This window comes from Mustela lutreola, chromosome 1 (assembly GCF_030435805.1).
Source record: "Mustela lutreola isolate mMusLut2 chromosome 1, mMusLut2.pri, whole genome shotgun sequence".
In the NCBI taxonomy this organism is placed as follows: Eukaryota; Metazoa; Chordata; class Mammalia; order Carnivora; family Mustelidae; genus Mustela; species Mustela lutreola.
Genome location: NC_081290.1, coordinates 123,093,564 through 123,099,090, shown reverse-complemented (window position 1 = coordinate 123,099,090; position 5,527 = coordinate 123,093,564). Strand labels below are relative to the sequence as shown.

The following is a 5,527-nucleotide window of genomic DNA, read 5'->3' as shown; positions in this document are numbered from 1 at the left end:
TGCACCCTTTTGACTGAAACTCTGAGAAATTGTAAACATAAGCATCTGAAAAAGAAAAAAGGAAGGCAAACAATGCTGAAATGAGAAAATTTAGAGCACAAGACTTTAAAGGGTTTCTTGATTGTCAGAATTGTAAGGTGCTTGGATCTCTGGGCTGAAATCACTTCCCCAGTGGAGGAGAAAATATTAAAAAGAGTGGCCATCCGCTATCTAACATTGGTGATTTCTGAGTTAAGAGGTGATCATATTGGGTGCCTGGGCGGCTCAGTGGGTCAAGCCTCTGCCTTCATTCAGCTCAGGTCATGATCTCAGGGTCCTGGGATCAAGTCCCACATCTGCCTCTCTGCTTACCAGGCAGCATGCTTCCCGCTCTCTCTCTGCCTACTTGTAATCTTTCTCTGTGTGTCAAATAAATGAATAAAATCTTTTAAAAAAATTCACTCTTAAAAAAAAAGAGGTGATCAGATCATTTAAAAATGTTAATTAGATCCATCCACGTCACTGCAAATGGCAAGATTTCATTTCTTTTGATGGCTGAATAGTATTCCATTATATATATATATACATATACCACCTCTTCTTTATCCATTCATCTGTTGATGGACATCTAGGTTCTTTCCATAGTTTGGCTATTGTGGACATTGCTGCTATAAGCATTCAGGTGCATGTGCTCCTTCAGATCACTAAATTTGTATCTTTAGGGTAAATACTCAGTAGTGCGATTGCTGGGTTGTAGGGTAGCTCTATTTTCAACTTTTTGAAGAACCTCCATGCTGTTTTCCAGAGTGGTTGTACCAGCTTGCATTCCCACCAACAGTGTAAGAGGGTTCCCCTTTCTCCATATCCCCGCCAGCGTCTGTCATTCCCTGACTTGTTAATTTTAGCCATTCTGACTGGTGTGAGGTGGCATGTCACTGAGGTTTTGATTTGTATTTTCCTGATGCCAAGTGATGTGGAGCACTTTTTCATGTGTCTGTTGGCCATCTGGATGTTTTCTTTGCAGAAATGTCTATTCATGTCTTCTGTCCATTTCTTGATTGGACTATGTGTTCTTTGCATGTTGAGTTTGATAAATTCTTTACAGATTTTGATACTAGCCCTCTATCTGATATGTCATTTGTGAATATCTTCTCCCATTCTGTCAGTTGTCTTTTGGTTTTGTTGACTGTTTCCTTTGCTGTGCAAAAGCTTTTGATCATAATGAAGTCCAAATAGTTCATTTTTGACCTTGCTTTCCTTGCCTTTAGTGATGTTTCTAGGAAGAAGTTGCTGTGGTGGAGGTCAAAGAGGTTGCTGCCTGTGTTCTCCTCAAAAAATGCCATTTCTTTCACATGTTGCCTTTCTCACAGCATATCATCCAGTCCCTTCCAGGAGTCAGTTATTTTTACTGACTAAATGAAAAGAAACCGAGGGGTGGGGTGTATAAATAGAAAAGAAAGGGACATATGATTGTCAATTTGCTTGGGGAATCAGCAGGATTTAGTAACTTTTTAGATATCCTGATAACAGAGAGGAAACAATGAAAGGCCAAGTATTCTTGTCAGGGGATTAAGAGAAGCTGGCACTTTTTTTAGGATTCAAATGTCATTTTCAGCAACTGATTTCAGAAGCAAGAAAATGAATATGGTTCAGACCTGCTTGCTGACTGGAGTTGTTTAGTCAAATATCCAAATGGAAAAACTCAGGTCATGGCTGAATGGATGATTCTATACTTGATCTTAGCCAAAAGGCCAAGAAGCAATGGCTGAATGGATGACTCTAGAGCCCAGGAGAAGATTCTGGACATCACTCTAGATGTCCTCTAGATGTCCTCTAGGAAGGTAGGAACTGAAGATTCCGAGGGAGGTGTTACTATTACAAAGAACATGGGGGAAAAAAAAAGCCAGAGAAAACTTCCAAGATTAGAAACAGTGGCAGGATGAGAAAGGAGATTTAAAGGAGTCTGAGGCAAAGTAATAGGAGAAGATGGAAAGGAGTTTATCTTGAGTATCCCAGAGGTAACAAAACATGAAAGGAATTTCTTGAAGGAGCATGTAGTCAACCTTGTCAAACACACCAGGGTCAGAGGAAGCTGAGAAAGGATGAGAAAAAGCCATTAGCTTGGCAGGGAGCATATTTAGGAGCATCGCAGAGCCAGGGTGGCCATTTGAAAAAGCCAAAACCTCCAAAAGCCTTAAGAAAATTAAGGGAAGGATTGTGGGCCACTTTCAAGAAGCTGGAGCTGAAGAGAAAGGATTTAACACCTTTTTGTCATCTGAACAAGTGGAGTAATCAAATGAACAGGTCCTGCTGGGTGTGGGTATAGGGAAGCCATGAGACAGAAAGATGTAGATGGACTATCCAACATCTGACCTGGAAGGGACTTTCAAGACAGCACCAAGGTCAACCCTCCAATGTTCCCTAGGAAGAAACTCAGAATGGTTGGGTAGCTAGTTTATGGTAGAAGAGAGATTCGAATGAAGATCTGCAATGCCCCAGGTGGTAGATTTCTTCACCATACTCTCTTTGCAACATGGATCTTAAACTTGGCAAGTAAGAAACGAAAAGAAAAGAAACAGTTATACCTGTTCTTGTTCTCCATCCAGTTACTCCTTCTAGCCCTTCTATCACCCCTCATGAAGACATAATATTCATCCTTCCCAATTGGTCTGTGATACACTGTTGCTTGCCAGGGAAAGATGGCAAGTGGATGCTTCCAAGATTATTGGACAGTATAGTTTTCCCTATCTCACTGACTTTCACCTTGCCATGAATACACTAGGTTCCAAGTGGCCAAATTCACATGTGCAGGGAGAAGTTGGCAGAAGCAATGGCAGGGGACCAGGGGAAAGGCAATCTTTCCTCTTAGTCTCACACAGGCAGTGTCTACACACCCAAAGTGGGCTAGAAGGGAAGACTGAGTGATAATCTGGCAAACTCAGGCAGTTGTAAATACCCAATCCAACCACTGGGGCCTCCAGGCAAAGGAAAACATTGTCTCTGACCCTGCCAACTTCCCTTCTCATGCATGAAAACTGCTCCAAGACCTGAGTCTGAGGGATTCATGGATCCCAAATGATGGTAATGCCAAGTTGGCATGGGATTGTGTCTGATAGCACACTGGACTCCATCCTCCCTTCCCCCATTTTATTCCTCTGTGGCACTAAGAGAGTACTTGGGAAGTAACACCCTCTGTTTAGCCATTACGGGACTGTTTAATGCACTGTATGAGTAATGCAGTGTCAGGGTTCTGGCTAACATAGATTCACTGGCAAAGGATTCAGATGCTATGGTTATAGGTGAGTTAGCAAAGCATGGGTAACTACAATGCCGCATTTATTACTTGAGCACTGGCTTCACTTACTGAGTGGCTCCAGCCTGTTCTGGTGGAAGAAAATATTTCTCATCAGTAAGTCATTTTAAGCTTTCCTTGGATTGCCTGTTCCACGAATCTAAGTCCAGATTTTTAAATTAAAATGGAAAACTGTGTTTCAGTATTTTCTCCACATAAAAGGGGACCTGCAGTATCAGGTATTATGGACTCTTCTCTTTATGTCCAAGTCACTAGGTGAATAACTGACAAATCCTTCAGGCCAGCAGGAGCCTTGGAAATTTGGAATCATTTCTTTAGAATACTGACTTCCTTGAGATTCTCTGGCCCTTCTCTACCTGACTACACCTGCCCCAGTCCCATGTTTCTACATGGCAATTTTGTCAGAGTCACACTCATTTTCAACATGACTGTATCTATTCACATAGGAATAAGATTTTATGGGGCTGCTATATTTACCTAGCCACAAAAGCAGATTTTACTCAAAAATGTTTTTACTCAGATTTTACTCGGATTTTTCTCCTTTTTATTTTTGCCCACCCCCTAAAAAAGCCCTAACAATAGCAATATTGGAGACAAGCTGGGAAATCTGCCTCTTTACAAAGCTGACACAAACACTGGAGGACTAGTAATATATTCAGCAGCCACCTAGTCAGCAATGCAAAATGGTCCCTGGGTTCAAGGCTATGATACATTAGAATATAATTTGGCTGGAGCTTCTCTCTCTATTATGGAGAACAAATGCATTTTTGAATGACTTGAAGAAGAGGTCACGCTATTACTTATGATGGGTAAACTCAAAGAGGGTCAGAGAGGAGACGCGGTTCAGATAAGCCCCTGGAAAGTATATATGCTCTTTCCAATCTAATCCTATTTTTTAGGTCTCTCTCTTCACTTTCAGGGCAGGAAACTTGGCTGCTATCTAGGGCTCTATTTTCAGCTTCTTGGGAGTTTCAGACAACTGCTGAATCTCTCAGTGAACCCCCTAATACTTCACCTACAGAGTGTGGAAAACACCACCAACCTCAGGTTACAGAGAACACTGCAAAGTTGCTACAGCAGCTTTTGCAGTGATTTTTTTCTCAAAAAACTAGAAACTGGCCAATCGCTGAGAGTTTTAAGATAGCTAGGTGACATGGGTTTTCTTCCTAAGTATAGCATGTATAGCATGTTTAAAAAGATGCTCTGAAAAGAGCACACAGTCCCTCCTTTTGTCTATTTTGTACACAGGCTGATATCCACAAAAGAACCAGTTTAAGTTCTTCACTGAAGAGCTCAAGTTCCTAATTCTCACAACCAATCAGGTAGTATATTTAGAGAAAAGTCAAATATGCCTTCAATATTCTTAGCTAAACTTTATAGAGAAAATTGCTTAGCACTGTATTCTATTTGCAGTCTACCCTTCCCTAATTAAACTGGGTTAAAGAAGGCTTGAGAAAATTGCATAATTACATGAAAAATCAATCTCACTTACTCTGACGGGCCTTGAGTGCATTGTTAGAAATCATGACTAGAAGACATTTTTTTTTCCCTTTGTTCACATATTTTTCCACATGTGCTATAGGTTGAGTGAGCTTCCAAGTCCAGGTTACAGCAATCCCTGTTGGTGCCCATTGGTAGAGGCAGAGTGGACCACATGAGGGCCAGGTTCAGCCCACTCTATGAACAGTCCACAGTACTCAGAGCAAGTCTTGGCTGCACATCCTTCAGCTTCTGCACCAAGTTTCTTTTGCTCAAAAAAGAGTCACAGTCCATCTGCTGTGCAAATACACAAATACAAAACCATCACCCGTTTCATTAGGAGTTAGTCCCCACCAGGATACAGCAGCCCTTTCACCTTTCAGATGAGGAATGAATGTTGTAATTGTGGATCAAGTTTCTGAGGCACTTCCCAGGCAAGGGACGGAGTCAGCCCTGGCTCCAGGGAGCTCCCAGACCAGTGGTGCCCCAGCAAGTTCTATTCCCAGTACAAAGATGACACAGGCCAATTCTTAGCCTACCTCCTTTTGCACCGTTTTCTACCCCAAGAGGTGAGTTTGATAGCAAGAACTGAGGGCCTGAGTGGAGGTGACTTTCAGATATCCACAACACCTGTAGCAGTGCAGAGCAAGTAAATAAGCTCTCTGTATCTTCCTCATAAAGACTATTTTCAGTCAGTTTCTGAACTATAAATACTCTAAAAAGGCAGACTTTATACAGTTCTGCATTCTTCTAAGC

At 41.7% G+C, this 5,527-nt stretch overlaps 1 pseudogene; it reads right to left on the bottom strand.

Annotated features, from left to right (window-relative positions):
* Positions 1-1,570: 1,570 nt before the first annotated feature.
* On the bottom strand, positions 1,571-1,742 carry LOC131822777 (U2 spliceosomal RNA; annotated as a pseudogene).
* Positions 1,743-5,527: the final 3,785 nt, after the last annotated feature.